At 40.6% G+C, this 17251-nt stretch overlaps 1 protein-coding gene across 6 annotated transcripts in view; it reads right to left on the reverse strand.

Annotated features, from left to right (window-relative positions):
• Positions 1 to 17251, reverse strand: part of ACSM3 (acyl-CoA synthetase medium chain family member 3) — a 56313-nt gene that overhangs the window by 28450 nt on the left and 10612 nt on the right. For 2 of the 6 annotated variants that reach the window (XM_045994263.1, XM_045994260.1), the window contains exon 1: positions 1806 to 1950. The exons of 2 other annotated variants lie outside the window; for them this stretch is intronic. The gene's annotated coding sequence lies outside the window, so the exon portion shown is untranslated. 2 more of the 6 variants (XM_045994261.1, XM_045994265.1) reach the window with 2 other exon arrangements.

Consider the following 17251-nt stretch of genomic DNA (forward strand, 5'->3'; position numbering starts at 1 on the left):
CAGCTGCCCAATTTCATCCCAACCCACTCCCTCCAGGAACTATGATTACTTCTATGTATCTCCTCAGGATTTCTTTCCATGTATTTAAGCAGATGACTATAGATCCTTATTTCTTTACCACTTTGACACAACAGGTAGCCGAGAATACTACACTGTTCCTGTAGTTTAAAATTTTTTTATAACAAATTTTTGAAGGTCCATCCATGTCAGTACATCAGGATCTTTCTCATTTTGTTTTGTTTTTGTTTTTCTTTTATGTTTTGTTTTCTTAAAGAGCTGCATGGCATTCCAGTGAAGAACTGCACCATAATTTCTTTTTTTTTTTTTTTAAGATTTTATTTATTTGACAGAGAGAGAGAGAGGAGGAAGCAGGCTCCCGAATAAGCAGAGAGTCCCATGCGGGGCTCGATCCCAGGACCCTGAGATCATGACCTGAGCCGAAGGCAGAGGCTTATACTGAGCCACCCAGATGCCCCTGCACCATAATTACTTAAGCCAGTCCTCTATTGATGTCATTTGAATTGTTTCCATTATTGTGCAGTTAAGATGAAATTTTGAAACTGTTTCCTCCACTACATTTAGAATCCTTCAAATATACATTGAAAAGAAAATTGACCAGTCAGTTGGAGCTTAAAATGAGCCTAACCATTCTGTTCTACCAAAAAGAAAATATCAGCATCATCCTGATCAGAGATAATAAGATTGCCTTCTCCTCAACAAACATTTTTTTCGTTAATCTTAGCACTTCATAACATCTATTTTCCAGCTTTCCAATATTCTTTGTAGGTAAAAGAGTTGAGATATGAGTCCAGATGTTTGCACTGAGCCACAGAAAACTCTTCTAAGAAAGAAAGTACCCCTGCTGGTCAGTTGGGTATGAAAGTATTTGTGGTCTCATCTGACATGCAAGCTTTACATCTGTATAAACATCAGTGCAGAGGAGGGCTTAGCCTTCTTACATCTCTTTAAGTATCTCTCCCACCAAGTAGTCCAAGTAATCGCATTGGCTTAGCATATATAGCCTCAAGGCAAGTTGAAGCCCCTACTATTCTCCCCAGCCCTAACAAGACCCACCCTCAACTTCTAGACAGGGTTTTTAGAGCTTCTCTTGATCATTTCATGGCGAGAGGGGCTACCCCAGGATTATTTCCTTGGATTTTCATGTGTACATTCCCTGAGATTTTCCTAGATATAATATGCATACTTTCCAGATGTGCAGAAGATAGATTCCAATTTGCCACTGAGCAGGGTGGAAAGCGAAATAGTACAGTGGGAAACTCAGCTGCTCCTTGGACCCAATTAAATTTTTTTCCCAAGACATTTTACCAAGTTGACACATGCACATAGTTATAAAAAAATTACATAGTACCAAAAGACTTAAAATTTAAAACTTAGCTGCTATGTTTACAGCTCTTTTTTTTTTTTAAGATTTTTTATTTATTTGACAGAGATCACAAGTAGGCAGAGAGGCAGGCAGAGAGGAGGAAGGAGGCTCCCTGCCAAGTAGAGAGCCCAATGTGGGGCTCGATCCCAGGACCCTGAGATCATGACCTGAGCTGAAGGCAGAGGCTTAACCCACTGAGCCACCCAGGTGCCCCTATGTTTACAGTTTTTTGTGTGCACGTACTCTTAGATAGACTTACACAACAGCTGAGAAATTCTGATAGAAACACTTGGGCTGCCTAAAACTTCCATGAGAGCATTTTTGGTCTGTTGCTTTTGGTTGCTTTTTTGTTATCTTGGCTCAAAAGTGTGCATGCCAGACCAGCAAACCTTACATAGGAGACAGATAGGGTAGTACTCACTAAAGTGACGGATTCCGACACAGCTGGAGGCGATGGCAGACCAGTTTCCTGGCAGAGCAGGCCTGAAACTTGAACTCTCGCTTCTGTGTTAGTCCTAGCAGTAGCCAAAATAAGAGGGAGAAGTAGTAGTCTGACAACTGGAAGACCCAAGACTTACCCAGAGGGCCTTTCCTGGGTTGGTGGAGACATTCCAGAGGGAGGAGCCAGAGTGCTGGGCAAAAATTATGCTCAAAGTTTATACAATCTCCTGCCATCCTCCAGTTCATAGTTAATGATTTAAATACACTGCAAGCTTTTGCTGGTGGGGGGTGGGGACTGGGAAAGTAATTTATTCACAGGAAGGGAAGTGCCCATGGAGTTGCTGGAGGGTTTGGGCTTGTGAAGGGGTAGAACAAGTTTTTTTTGTTTTTTTTTTTTCCATTTTATTTAAGGGGTAGAACAAGTTTTATGTCCCAAGGAAGAAAGAACAAAGTATGGAAGAGTACATAGAAGAGTTTTGAAATGGAAAAGAAAGAAGTTAAGTGGCGCATTTGAGTTGTTCTACTATCAGAGAACCAGTTCCTGTGTTTATCTGTTGAACTGGTCAGGACTAAACATAAACGCTCTCCCTCCCGTTGCACCTTTGCTCATAGCCCGCAGTACTTCCCAGTTTACTCCAGGTAAAATCTCAAGTCCTTGCCTTGACTACAAGGAGCTGTGTGATCTGGCACAGCGTTCTCTCTGACCCAGCACCTGCTCCTCCTTCCCTTACCCAGCATATCGGCACCCTTGCTTTTTTTTTTTTGAACATACCATGCATGTTCCAGCCTTGGGATTTTTCCCGCTGCCTGGAACACTCTTCCCTTAGATACCCCTTGGCTAAATCCCCATTTTATGAGGTATCCTATCAAAGAGGTCTTCCCCTACTACATTTTCTAAAATGGCACCCCTCAATTTTTCTCTTTAATCTATTTTAACTTTTTACATCTCTTACCACCACCCTTAAGAATAAGAAATTTGTTTTGTTTGCTGATACATCATTGTTGTGATGCATTACAACAGTTGTCTAGAACAGTTACTGGCAAATGTTAGGCATTCAATAAATAATTGATGGGTAAATGAGTAAATAAATAATTTTTTCAGTTACATGTGACAGAAACCCAGTTTAGATTCACTTAAGCAAAATGAGGAATTTATTGGACTCTTTTTGGTTCTGTGAAGTTTTGGTTGTTGATTACTTGCGATTTTCTATGTGGATAATCACATAATCTACAAATTGGGACAGTTTTACTTGTTTCATTTTTTTTTTTTACTGATATAATTTTTTAAATTTAAATTCAATTAATTAACATATAGCATATTATTATTTTCAGAGGTAAACCTCAGTGATTCATCAGTTGCATATAACACCCCGTGCTCTTTGAATCCCATGGCCCCTTAATGCCCATCACCCAGTTACCCCATTCCCCCACCCACCTCCTCCAGCAACCCTCAGTTTGTTTCCTATAGTTAAAAGTCTCTTATGGTTTGTCTCCCTCTCTGATTTTGCCCGATTTTTCTCTCCCTTCCCCTATGATCCTCTGTTTCATAAATTTCATGTATGAGCAAAATCATATGATATTTTTGGGCGCCTGGGTGGCTCAGTGGGTTAAAGCCTCTGCCTTCGGCTCAGGTCATAATCCCAGGGTCCTGGGATCGAGCCCCACATCAGGCTCTCTGATCAGCGGGGAGCCTGCTTCCCCCTCTCTCTCTGCCTGCCTCTCTGCCTACTTGTGATCTTTGTCAAATAAATAAATAAATAAAATCTTTTAAAAAAATGATATTTTTCTCTGATTGACTTGCTTTGCTTAACATAATACCCTCTAGTTCCATCCACATCATTGCAAATGGTGAGATTCCTTTTTTTTTTTGATGGCTGATTAATATTCATATATATATATATGTATATCATCTTTATCCATTCATCTGTCAATGGGCTCTTTCCATAGTTTGGCTGTTGTGGACACTGTTGCTATAAACATTGGGAAGTAGGTGCCACTTCCGATCACTATGTTTGTATTCTTTGGGTCATAGGATATTGCTGGGTCATAGAGTAGCTCTATTTTTTACTTTTTGAGGAATCTACATACTGTTTTCCTGAGTTGCTATACCAGTTTTCATTCCCACCAGCAGTGTAAGAAGGTTTCCTTTTCTCCATGTCCTCGACAACATCTGTTGTTTCCTGACTTAATTTTAGCCATTCTGACAGATGTGAGGTGGTATCTCATTATGGTTTTGATTTGTATATCCCTGATGCCAAGTGATGTTAGCATTTTTCATGTGTCTGTTGGCAATTTGTATTTCTTCTCTGGAGAAATGTCTATTCATGTCTTCAGTCCATTTCTTGACTCTATATTCTGTTTCTTTTTAGCTGTTGAGTTTGATAAGTTCTTTATAGATTTTGGATAATAGCCCTTTATCTGATAAGATATTTGCAAATATATTCTCCCATTCTGTTGTTTGTCTTTTGGTTTTGTTGACTGTTCCCTTTGCTATGCAAAAGATTTTATCCTGATGAAGTCCCAATAATTTACATTTGCTTTCCTTTTCCTTGCCTTTGAAGATGTGTCTAGCAAGAAGTTGCTGTGGCTGAGGTCAAAGAGGTTGCTGTCTCTGTTCTCCTCTAGAATTTGGATCCGTTCCTGTCTCACATTAAGGTCTTTCATCCATTTTGAGGTTTTTTTGTGTGTATGGTGTAAGAAAATGGTCCAGTTTCATTTTTCTGCATGTGGTTGTCTAATTTTCCCAACACCATTTGTTGAAGAGACTGTCTCTTTCCCATTGGATATTTTTTCCTGCTTTGTTGAAGAAGAGTTGGCCATAGAGTTGAGGGTCCATTTCTGGGTTCCGTATTCTCATCCACCGAACTATGTGTCTGCTTTTATGCCAGTACCATACTGTCTTGATGATTACAGCTTTGCAGTACAGCTTGAAGTCAAGGATTGTGATGCCACTAGTTTTGGTTTTCTTTTTCAGTATTCCTCTGGCTATTCAGTGCCTTTTCTGGTTCCAGACATATTTTCGGATTATTTGTTCCAGCTCTGTGAAATATGTCAGTAGTATTTTGATAGGGATTTCTTTAAATATGTAGATTACTTTAGGTAGCACAGACATTTTATTTTTATTTATTTATTTTTTTTAAAGATTTTATTTATTTATTTGATAGAGATCGCAAGTAGGCAGAGAGGCAGGCAGAGACAGAGAGGAAGAAGAAGGCTCCCCGCTGAGCAGAGAGCCCAATGTGGGGCTCCATCCCAGGACCCTGAGATCATGACCTGAGCGAAAGGCAGAGGCTTAACTCACTGAGCCACCCAGGCACCCAGCACAGACATTTTAACAATATTTGTTTTTCTAACCCATGAGCGTGGGATGTTTTTCCATTTCTTTGTGTCTTCCTCAATTTCTTTCATAAGTATTCTGTAGTTTTTAGAGTACAGATCCTTTACCTCCTTGGTTAGATCTTCTTGTTGGATGGACACTTTAATTATGGTATACTGTCCTTTATCTTGTATTACAGTCTTTGGTTTGAAATCTAATTTGTCTGATACAGGGATTGTTACCCCAGCTTTCTTTTGATGTCCAGTAGCATGATAAATAGTTCTCCACCCCCTCACTTTTTTTTTTTTTTTTTAGTTTTTTAAAAATTCTATTTATTTATTTGAAAGAGAGAGAGAGATCACAAGTAGGCAGAGAGGCAGGCAGAGAGAGAGGGGGAAGCAGGCTCCCCGCTGAGCAGAGAGCCCGATGTGGGGCATGATCGCAGGACCCTGAGGTCATGGCCTGAGTCGAAGGCAGAAGCTTAACCCACTGAGCCACCCAAGTGCCCCTATACCCCCTCACTTTCAATCTGGAGGTGTCTTTATGTCTAAAATGGGTCTCTTACAGGGGCCTCTGGGTGGCTCAGTGGGTTAAGCTTCTGCCTTTGGCTCAGGTCATGATCCCAGGGTCCTGGGATCAAGCCCCGCATTGGGCTCTCTGCTCAGTGGGGAGCCTGTTTCCCTCTCTCTCTCTGCCTGCCTCTCTGCTCACTTATGATCTCTCTCTGTCAAATAAATAAATAAAATCTTAAAAAATAAATAAATAAAATGAGTCTCTTGCAGACAGTGTATGGATGGGTCTTGTTTTTTTCTCCAGTCTGATACCCTGTGTCTTTTGAGTGGAGTTGTACATTTACATTCAGAGTAGTTATTGAAATATATGAATTTAGTGCCATTTTATTACCTGTAAAGTCACTGTTTCTTTTTTTTAATGAATATATATATATAAATTTATTTATTTGTCAGAGAGAGAGAGAGAGCTCACAGGCAGGCAGAGTGACATGAAGAGGCAGAAGGAGAAGCAGGTTCCCTGCTGAGCAAGGAGCCCGATGTGGGACTCAATCCCAGGACGCTGGGATCATGACCTGAGCCGAAGGCAGCTGCTTAACCAACTGAGCCACCCAGGCATCCCTTCTCTTTTTTTTTTCTTTCTTTTTTTCTTTTTTCTTTTTTTGAAGTGACTGTTTCTATATATTATCTCTGTTTATTTTTGGTCTTTGTTATTTTGGGGCTGTCTCTTCACTTAAAGGATCCCCTTTGATAGTTCTTGCAGTGCTGGTTTAGTGATCACAAATTCTTTTAGTTTCTTTCTTTCTTTTCTTTTTTAAATCATGTTCTTTTAGTTTCTGTTTTTCCTGGAAATGCTTTATCTCTCCTTCAATTCTGAATATTCCTTGATGGATAAAGTATTCTTGGCTGTATATTTTTCTCATTGAGCACCCTAACTATATCATGCCAGACCTTTCTGGCCTGCCAGGCTCTGTGGATGAGTCTGCTGCCAGTCTTATGATTCTACCCTGGTAGGTAATGACGTCTTGTCTGGAGCTGCTTTCAGGATTTTGTCTCTGAGATTTGGAAGTTTCAATATTAGATGTTGGGATGTTGACCTATTTTTACTGATTTTGAGGGGGTTCTCTGGGCCTCCTGGATTTTGATGCCAGTTTGCTTCCCCAAATTGGGGAAGTTCTCCAGTATAATTTGCTCCAGTATACCTTCTGCCCCCCTCTCTCTCTTTCCTCTTCTGGGATCACAATTATTCTAATATGGTTTCACTTTATGGTATCACTGATCTCTAGAATCATCCCCTTATGATCCAGTAGTTGTTTATCTCTCTTTTTCTCAGCTTCCTTATTCTCCATCATTTGTCTTCTATATTACTGACTCTCTTCTGCCTTATTTATCCTAGCAATTAGAGCCTCGTTGTTTTTGTTTTGTTTTTTAAAGATTTTACTTATTTATTCATGAGAGACAGAGAGCAAGAGAGAGGCAGAGACAGAGGGAGAAGCAGGCTCCCTGTGTAGCAGGGAGCCTGATGTGGGACTCAGTCCCAGGACCCTGGGATCACTACCTGAGCTGTAGGCAGATGCTTAACTGATTGAGCCAACCAGGCACCCAGAGCCTCTATTTTTTTAAAAATTACTTCTATTAACATATAATGTATTATTTGCCCCAGGGGTACGGGTCTGTGAATGATCAGGCTTACACACTTCATAGCACTCACCATATCACATACCCTCCCCAATGTCCACAACCCAACCACCCTCTCCACACCCTCCCTTCCCTCAGCAACCCTCAGTTTATTTTGTGAGATTGAGAGTCTTTTATGGTTTGTCTCCCTCCCGATCCCATCCTGTTTGATTTTTTTCCTTCCCTACCCCCAAACTCCCCACTCTGCCTCTTGAATTCCTCGTATCAGGGAGATCATATGACAATTGTCTTTTTCTGATTGACTTATTTCACTCAGCATAATACCCTCTAGTTCCCTCCACATTGTTGCAAATGGTAAGATTTCATTTCTGATCAGAGCCTCTATTTTTGATTGCATCCCAGTAAGTAACGTTTTTTATTTTGACCTGATTAGATTTTAGTTGTTTTATTTCTCCAACAAGGGATTCTCTAGTGTCTTTTATGCTTTTTTTCAAGCCCAGCTAGTATCTTTGTAATTGTTGTTTGAATTCTAGTTCTGACATCCTACTTATATCCATATTGATTAAATCCATGGCAGTGAGTACTGCCTCTTGTTTTCTTTTTTGGGATGAGTTCTTCTATCTTGTCATTGTTTCCAGAAAAGAATAGAAGAGAGAGAGATAATATAAAAATAGCAGCAACAACACCAGAAAAATATACACTAAGCAAATCAGAAGAGAACGGAAACAAAACAAACAAAAAATCAAACAGAAGTTGAACACAAAAGAACAATAAACTAGATCCTCGGTGTATTTTGATCTGTTAGAAGAAACTAGATCCCAAAATAGGAAAGAAAGAAAATATAAATATAAATATATATTTTCTTTCTAAATTTTTGTGTATACATCTATACATATATATACAAAATAAATATACAAAAATAAAATTAAATACAATGTAGAAAGCCACAAATGAAAAATACATTTGTAAAACATAAATGTAAAAATGAGAGAAAAAATATAAAACTGAGAAACTAAAGAATAATAAGAAAAAAGCGTGAATGCTAATACTGCTTTCTCTGAGAGCTGGAGTTTTGTAGTAAACTTGGTATAAGCTGGAATTTCCCGCTGGTATCCTGAGGGAGGGGCCTGTTGCACTGATTCTCAGGTGTCTTTGCCTTTGCAGAATTACACTGACTTTGCTAGGGGGCCTTCAGTGCGAGTGGCTCCGAGCTAATGTGGGGATGAAAATGGTGGTGCCCTGATCTCAAGCCCCAGAGCTGAAAGTTCTTGCTGTTCCCCCTGCCCACCCCATCTAGTGGGCCCTCATAGAAATGCAGTCCATCGCTCTTGTCTCCCTGATTTCTGTCTGAACTCTGGGTTCACTGAGGCTGTGACTGAGCATTTTTAGCTCAGGCACATGATCCTGTTTAGGGTCTTTCCTAATTGTATCACCTAGAATTACAGTATTATGTTGAATAAAAATGGTAAGAGTAGTTATGCTTCTTTGCATTTTCCCCAATATTAGGAGGAAAGCATTCAGTCTTTCATGCTTGGGGGTAATGTGAGCTGTAGGTTTTTTATAGATGCTGTTTATCAAGTTAAGGACGTTCTCCTCTATTCCTCTTTATCTGAAAGTCTTTATCATGAATAAGCCTTAAATTTTGGCAAATACCTTTCCTATATCAATTAATATAATCATGTGATTTTTATTTGTTAGCCTATCAATAAGGTGGATTACACTGATTGATTCTTTTTTTGATGACTTTATTTATTTATTTGAGAGAGAGAGTACATGAGCGGTGGGAAGGGACAGAGGGAGAGGGAGAACAGACTCCTCACTGAACAGGGAGCCCAACACAACATTGGGCTCAATCCTAGGACTCTGGAATCATGACCTGAGTTGAAGCAACTGTTGTTTACTGAGTTAACTGTTGTTAACTGAGTTAAACAGCTGAACCACCCACGCACCCCTACACTGATTGATTTTTAATCACTAAACCAGCCTTGCTTCCCGGCAATAAACCCCTATTGGTTCTGGTATATATGTATTTTTATATATATTGATGAGAGATTTTCAGTTATTATTTCTTTTTCAGCTCTGTCCTCTTTTCCTCTCTCTCTCCCCTTTTGGGATTCTGATGACACAATATTACAATATGTAATAGCCCCACAGGTCTCTGAGGCTCAGTTCTTTTTATTCCATTTTTTCTTCTTCTTCTTTTTGTTTTTGTTTTCTCTGGTTATTTTTTGTTTTGCTTTGTTTTGTTTTCGGTTCAGCTGGCTTCTCTCATTACTATTGGGTAATTTCTATTCTATCTTCTAGTTCACTGATTATTTCCTTCTCTTCCTCCCATTCTGCTGTTGAGTCCACACAATTAGCTTTTTATTTCTCTTATCATATTTTCTAATTGTATTTTTTAGTTTTAAAATTTCCATTTGATTCTTTTTAATATTGTCTATTCATTTGCTGACGCTTTGATGTTTCAAGCATATGTATTTGTAATTGCTTATTGAAGCATTTTTATCATGGCTGCTTTAAAACCTTTGTCAAGTGCTTCTAACATCTTTGTCATCTTGGTCTTGGCATCTATTGATTATCTTTTTTTTTTTTATTCAGTTTGAGACCTTCCTGGTTCTTGGTATGGTGAGTGATTTTCATTTGAAACCTGGATAGTTTTATATTATGTAATCAGATTCTCAATCTCATTTAAACCATCCATTTTAACTGGCTTTGTTCCACAGTGTTCTGGCAGGGAAAGTGAGAGAGCACCCACCTCATTAATGCCAGATAAATATAGAAGTCCAGGTTCTCCACTAAGTCTCCAATGAAACTTTTTTTCATTTTTTTAAAATCCAGCTTTTTAGTGCTGGATAGGATAAGAGTTCCAACTCCTTATGGGGTCTCTACAAACACTGGCTTGCTCCCTACCTGGCATTCTCTGATACTATCCCAGTGGAGGGTACTGGGATACAGCCTCATGAGAGTAGAAGTCTAGGCTTCCCATTCTACCTTTGTTGGCACAGAGAAAGATGAGTGGAGCCATGATTTTTTTCTGAGGTACTTGGCTAGCGTAGAGGAGTTGATGTTTAAAAGTATTCTGTCTTGCTGGTCTGCTCCTTTCTTGGCTCTTTGGTGAAAGACAGCAGGCTTTTCTGTTTTGTTTTGTTGTTGTTGTTGTTGTTGTTATTGGTACTTTTGGTGTTTCCAGGTTTTTGGCTTTTTCAACTCCAACTCTAGGATATATGGGCCAGAAAGAAAACCCAGGGAACTGACTTTTGTGTCATTCCTTAGGACCCAAAGTCTGTAACCAGTCTGCCTTCCTCTCTATACCTTCCAGAGTCTTATGTTTGTTTTATAGTAATGTCAGGACTTTTAGTTGTACTTAGCAGGAGAAAAGAGAAAGGTCTGTCTCCTCCATCTTCCCAGAGTAGAAGTCATCCCATCTCATATTTTAAAAAGATTTTATTTATTTATTTGAGAGAGAGAGAGAGAAAGTGAACACACACAAGTGGGGGGAGGGGCAGAGGGAGAGGAAGAGAGAAAATCTACAGCAGACTTCCTACTGATCCCAGGACCCTGAGATGATGACCTGAGCCAAAGGCTGATTCTTCACCAATTGAGCCACCCAGATGCCCCATCTCATTTTTTGAGTTTAAAATAGCATTGATAGCATTTTTAGACAAGAACACTGCTAAAAAGAAAATCACAGGCAAACTGAAAAACTGAACATAAATAAAAAGCCTAAAGTAAATTATTAACAAACTGAAATCAGCAATGTACAAAAACCAAACATCCATTCTAACCAGTTTGAGTTTATCCTAAAAAAGGTAAAAGGAGGGGTGCCTAGGTGGCTCAGAGTTGATTAAGTGGGGGCTCATTGCCCGTCCAAAGTAAATACAAATAGAAGGGAATTTCTTTAATATGATAATAGATATCAACAACTTAATTTGATGCTGAAACATTAGAAACATTTTTTCTAAAGATTTTATTTGTTTGACAAGGAGAGATCACAAGTAGGCAGAGCAGCAGGCAGAGGGAGAGGGAGAAGCAGGCTCCCCACTGAGCAGGGAGCCTGATATGGGGCTTAATCCCAGACTCTGAGATTATGACCCGAGGGGAAGGCAGATGCTTAACTGATTGAGCCACCCAGGTGCCCCGAAATATTAGAAACATTTTATGGTAAAATGTTGGAGGCATTTAATGAATCAGGAATAAGGCTACAGCCTCTATGCCTAATTAATATTATACCAAAGGCCTTTGTTAGCCCATTCCAGGCCAACTAGAATGCAGGTACTTTAACTGTTTGCTCATTACTGAATTACAGATAGGTAGAACAGGGCCCAACACATAACAGGCATTCAGTAAATATTTGTTAAGTGAATGAGTGAAGAAGCCATATCTATGAAAATTATATACTTAAAAAAGCCCAGGAAAACAGAGAATAAATATTTTTATATGTAAGTAATTCATGTTAATTTTAAAATTCTAGCAATATAGAAAAATGCAAAGAGGATGGTAAAAAACCATTTCAAATCTCACCACGAAAAAGCAACTGTTAACTCTGGGCTCACATCATTTTAGATATTACACTGGGAGTATTTACAGAGGGAAGGTAGGTAGATAAACTGATAAAAAGTGGACCTGGGATATGCACAATATTTTAAGTAAAATGATATTGAACTTTAACCCACGGAAAAACAATTGAAGCGAAACTGAAGAATAGTCAAATACCAGGAAGGTATTTATTTTTTATTTTTTATTCTTATTTTAAGTGGGCTCCATGCCCAGTGTGGAGCCCAGTGTGGGGCTTGAAATTATGACCCTGAGATCAAAACCTGAGCTGTGATCAAGAGTTAGATGCTTAAAAAAAAAAAAAAAAAAAAGAGTTAGATGCTTAACCGACTGAGCCACCCAGGCACCCCCCGGGTAGGTGCTTCTTAACTAGACATGTCATTAGTTCCTAAAAGATCCCACCAAAGTTAAGGAAAATCTTAAGTGATTGGAATAATTTTTAAACCTACATTTTTCTAATTAAACTGTATCAATCTACTTTAATTTAATTTCAATTTCTACTTTAAGAAATTAATCAATTGGTTCATTCTGTTTCTCTTATCTCCCTTCCCCTAGCCCCTTGATTTTTGTTATATTATTGTCAGGTTTGGAGACCAGTACATTCTCTTCTATAATCATAGCTTCCTCAGTTACCAAGCATTAATTTATGTCACTGATTCCCAAGGTGGGGGGGGGGCAGTTGTGCCCTAGGGGGATGTAAGGCAATGTCTGGAGACATTTTGGGTTGTCACACCTGGGGGGAATGCTATTGGCATCTAGTGGGTGGAGACTAGAAGGGCTGGTAGACATCTTACAATGCACAAGACAGCCTCTGCAACAAAGAATTAATTATCCAGCCCCTAACCTAAGTGCTATGGCTAAGAAACCCTGATCTAATGTCTGAGTGGGATTCAGTGCTACCAATAGTCTTTTTCACATAGCTTCTCTTTCCTTGTATTCTTTACTGTTTTTCTTTATTAGCTGAATTTAACATCTAGGAGATTTTTTTTTTTTCTTTTTCTTCACAAGGGCTTGTAATAACTGTGTTCCCTTGCTTGGTTGATAATGCCTGTCTACTGACTTTATGTGGAGAATAACTTGGCTGGGTTTGAGTTTCTTATGTTAAATTTTTTTTCCCTCAGAAAACTGTGGACCTTGTTCTACTGTTATTTGGCATTAAATATTACTTTGGAGGAGCCCAGGGTCAACCAAGTTCTTTTCTCCTGGTATGTGTCTGTTGCACAATAAAAAAAATTGACTGGCCTTTGTCCTTGGTTCTTGTCACTGGAGACTCTAAATCCTTAGAATTCCTGAGTAACAGGAGTGCTTTTGTTATTCATGAAACCCCTTAAAGATTTTATGTATTTATTTGTCAGACAGAGAGAAAGAGAGCACAAGCAGGGGAATCAGAGGGCAGAAGGAGAAGCAGACTCCCTGCTGAGCAAGGAGCCTAATGTGGGACTGATTCCAGGAACCTGGAATTATGACCTGAGCCTAAGGCAGACTTAACCAACTGAGCCATCCTGGCATCCCTCATGAAACCCCTAAATAACACCCAAGTTTATCCTAGCAAGATGATTCAGGAGGAAGGGTCTGGTCACCAGAAAGGTAAACCATGTGATTATAAGGTTGGAGCTTTGAAGCTAGCCCAGTGTCTGGGGAGAGAACTGGAGGTTGACTGTAGTCACTTGGCTAATGATTCCCTGATAAAAACCTGGTGAAGCTTCCTGTTTGTTGAACTTATCGGATGTGCTGGGAGGGTGACATGCCCTGATTCCATAGGGAGGGAGCACTGAAGCTCTATATTTGGGACCCTCTCAGACTTTGCTTTATGTTTCTCTTCATTTGGCTAGTTCTGATCTATGTTACTTGTAATAAAACTGTAATCCTAACTATAGCTCTTCTTTGAGTTCTTTGAATTCTAGTGGCTTAAGGAACATGGGGGAGTTGTGGGACCCCCTGATTTTGTAGCCAGTTGCCCAGAGGTTTAGGTGGCCTGGGAACCCCTGAACCTGCAGTTAACATCCTAAGTAAGGAAAGTCTTGTGGGGACTGTGCCTTTAAACCTATGGGGTCTGATGCTAATCCCAGTTAGTGTCAGAACTGAATTCAAATGTAGTAAAGCCTCAGTTACTCTTCCTGGGTGCTTATGTAATTTTTTCTTTGTTCATAAGGTGCTCGCTTCAGCAGCACATATACTAAAATTCTTTGTTCATAAGTTAATTAACTTCAACCAGAGGTATCTTGATGTTGTTAGTCCTATATCAGATCTTACCTAGAAAAAAATGTGTTCTATTGTTCTGCAGATTCTTTCTCTTTTGTGCTAGTTTATGGTCATTCTCACTTATTGGTCATTCTCCATCATTCTAGTTGGTAATGCTACTGACTTGGGTCCTTGGGCTCTCCAAGTAATACAAATTGACTGGGGCCAAATGGGAATTTCCAGGCAAGGCTCTTATTGGGGCTTATGCTTGAGCATAAGGTAGATATCGCAAAGAGGGTCCTTCATGCTGGCTCTCAGAACAAAGGCCAGGAAAGTTTTTAAAGAAGCTAAGGCAGGAAAGGAGAGACTTCTAAGTGATGACGGAGCAGAAGGCAAACTGAGGACAAAGCACAAGCTAACACCTCACAATCCCATCCTCCCCACTCCCAGGTGGGCTATGTGTGACATTCCCCAGGCACTCCCTGGGTGCCCTAAAGCTAAGGGAAGGAAAAACAAATGGTTAGCTTATAGCAGATCGCTGTCCAGCAAGACATGTCTCTCCCCTCAGTTACAAATGTCTTAGTAATTTATAAGAAAAAAGCATTTTTAAAATGATTTTATTTATTTATTTAACAGAAAGAGCGAGATTACAAGTAGGCAGAGAGGAAGACAGAGAGAGAGAGGGGGAAGCAGGCTCCCCACGGAGCAGAGAGCCCCATGCAGGGCTGCATGCAGGGCTCCATGCAGGGCTCGATCCCAGGACCTTGGAATCATGACCTGAGCTGAAGGCAGAGGCTTAACCAACTGAGCCAACCAGGTGCCCCAGAAAACAGCAACAACAAAAAAATTCTTATCAATAACCTGACTTCCAGAAGGGAATGTAGATAAAATTAAATGTCCTTATGACCTGCAACTCATTGACAAATACTTGAGGCAGGCAAAGCTTCCTGCAGGAACTGTCTTCATGTTAGTGCCTTGCTAGAGGGAAAAACAACCTTTGGTTGACAATAGCAAGGCCTCAGATTTCCTGCGAGTCTTCTTTTTTTTTTTGTATTTTTTTTTCCTGTGAGTCTTCTTTAGCATGTGTAAATCCACTTCAAAACTCCCTTATCGGGGCGCCTGGGTGGCTCAGTGGTTTAAGCCTCTGCCTTCGGCTCAGGTCATGATCTCAGGGTCCTGGGATCGAGCCCCGCATCGGGTTCTCTGCTCAGTGGGGAGCCTGTTTCTCCCTCTCTCTGCCTGCCTCTCTGCCTACTTGTGACCTCTCTCTGTCAAATAAATAAATAAAAAATATTAAAAAACAAAAACAAAAAAAACAACAAAAAAACCTCCCTTATCTTTACTTCCTCCAACCCCAAAGTATATAATCAATTGCTTCTCACCACTGCACAGGTGGCTCTTTTTGCCCACAGGTCCTGTGCTCCTGCTTTAATAAAACCACCTTTTGGGGCACCTGGGTGTCTCAGTCAGTTATCTGCCTTCAGCTCAGGTCATGATGCCAGGGTCCTGGGATCAAGCTCCATGTCAGGCTCCCTGCTCAACAGGGAGTCTGTTTCTCCCTCTCCCTCTGCCCCTTCACTTGTGCTCGCTCTCTCTCGTGTACTCTCTCTCTCAAATAAATTCAGTCTTAAAAAAATAAATAAATAAAACCACCTTTTACACCAAAGGCATCTCAAGAATTCTTTCTTGGCTCTTGGCTCCAGACCTCACCTGCATTCATAACTACATAAGCATGTAGGAGTGGGGAGAGATCCAGGAAGTGCACCCGCACAGGGGGACAAAACATGCTTCTTCATGTATATCGTTTCTCATTAGCATGTTAAATCTTCACCCTCGTTGTTTTTTAGTATTATAACGAGGGGAAAAGTCAGTGAAAGGTCAGTGCTGGGGTCCAACTGCAGTTGTATTGATGAAGTTCTAGAACCTAGGTGAGGTTCGGTGGGCTGAGGTCCGGAGCCGATGACCAAGAAAGAATTCTTGAGACATCTTTGATGCAAAATGGTGGTTTATTAAAGCACGGGGACAGGACCCGTGGGCAGAAAGATCTGCTGCCCCGCGTTGTGAGGGATGGCAGGTTATGTACCCTGCGGTTGGGGGAAGGTGAGGGGAAGGGAGGTTTCAATGGAGCTTTCATATGCTAAAGAGGGCCTAAGAGGTGCCGGAGTATCCCGGAGGGTCTTCCTGGCTTGATCAGTGTTGTCTTTTGGCGAGCTATTAACATCAAGATAGTTGGGAGATTCCTGATGGGATGTCACAATCCTGCTATCAAGCGTCTTTGTTAGAGAGATTTAGGCTCAGAAGAGATTTAACTATATTTACATTTCCTTCTACCTTAGCCTCCTTCAGTTTTGTGTATGGAGGGGAGGGCTTGAGGAACTGAGTTATTTGCCTCTGGAAATTATCAATAGCACAAGGTAACTTCTTTGTTTGTAGATCTCTAGGATATTTGTAAACCAAGGGGAACTATTTCTCATTTATGGTGGTCAGGGGTGCCTGAGGAATGCTACACGTATTACCAAGGGGAGTGGATGGAGACGGGGTGCAAGGTGCCAGCTTTTGCTTTGTCCTCAGCCAGTTTCCTGCTCCTTCATCAGTGTGACTTGATCTTTGCCAGTCAAGTCCCTCTTTGGTGAGCATCCTGCTTTCACATTCCTGCAAGAGCAGAGTTGTATCGAGGATTGCTGGATTTTGTGGTGAGAATGAGGGGATGTCAGTCCGGTCCCTGCTCTGTCTCAGTAACTTCAGTCCTCATGTGAACAATCCATTTAATACCCTGGACTTTCATTCCCTTGAGATCCTGTCTCCCAATGACCTTGATCCTACTGAGCCTCAGTCTCTCATTATTGTGACTGTACCCTATACCTTCATTTCTTTTTTTTAGACTTTATTTATTTATTTATTTGACCAAAAAAAGGGAGCACAGGAAGGGTGAGCAGCAGGCAGAGGGAGGGGGAAAAGCAGGCTCTCTGCTGAGCAAGCAGCCCGATGCAGGGCTCAATCCCAGGACCTTGAGGTCTTGTCCTGAGCCAAAGGCAGATGCTTAACCATGAGCCACCCAGGTGCTCCCACGCTATACCTTCTTTTTTTTTTTTTTTTTTTAAGATTTATTTATTTGACAGATAGAGATCACAAGTAGGTAGAGAGGCAGGCAGAGAAAGAGAGAGGAGGAAGCAGGCTCCCCACTAAGCAGAGAGCCCGATACGGGGCTCGATCCCAGGACCCTGGGAT

This window comes from Meles meles, chromosome 21 (genome assembly GCF_922984935.1).
Source record: "Meles meles chromosome 21, mMelMel3.1 paternal haplotype, whole genome shotgun sequence".
Classification (NCBI taxonomy): domain Eukaryota; kingdom Metazoa; phylum Chordata; class Mammalia; order Carnivora; family Mustelidae; genus Meles; species Meles meles.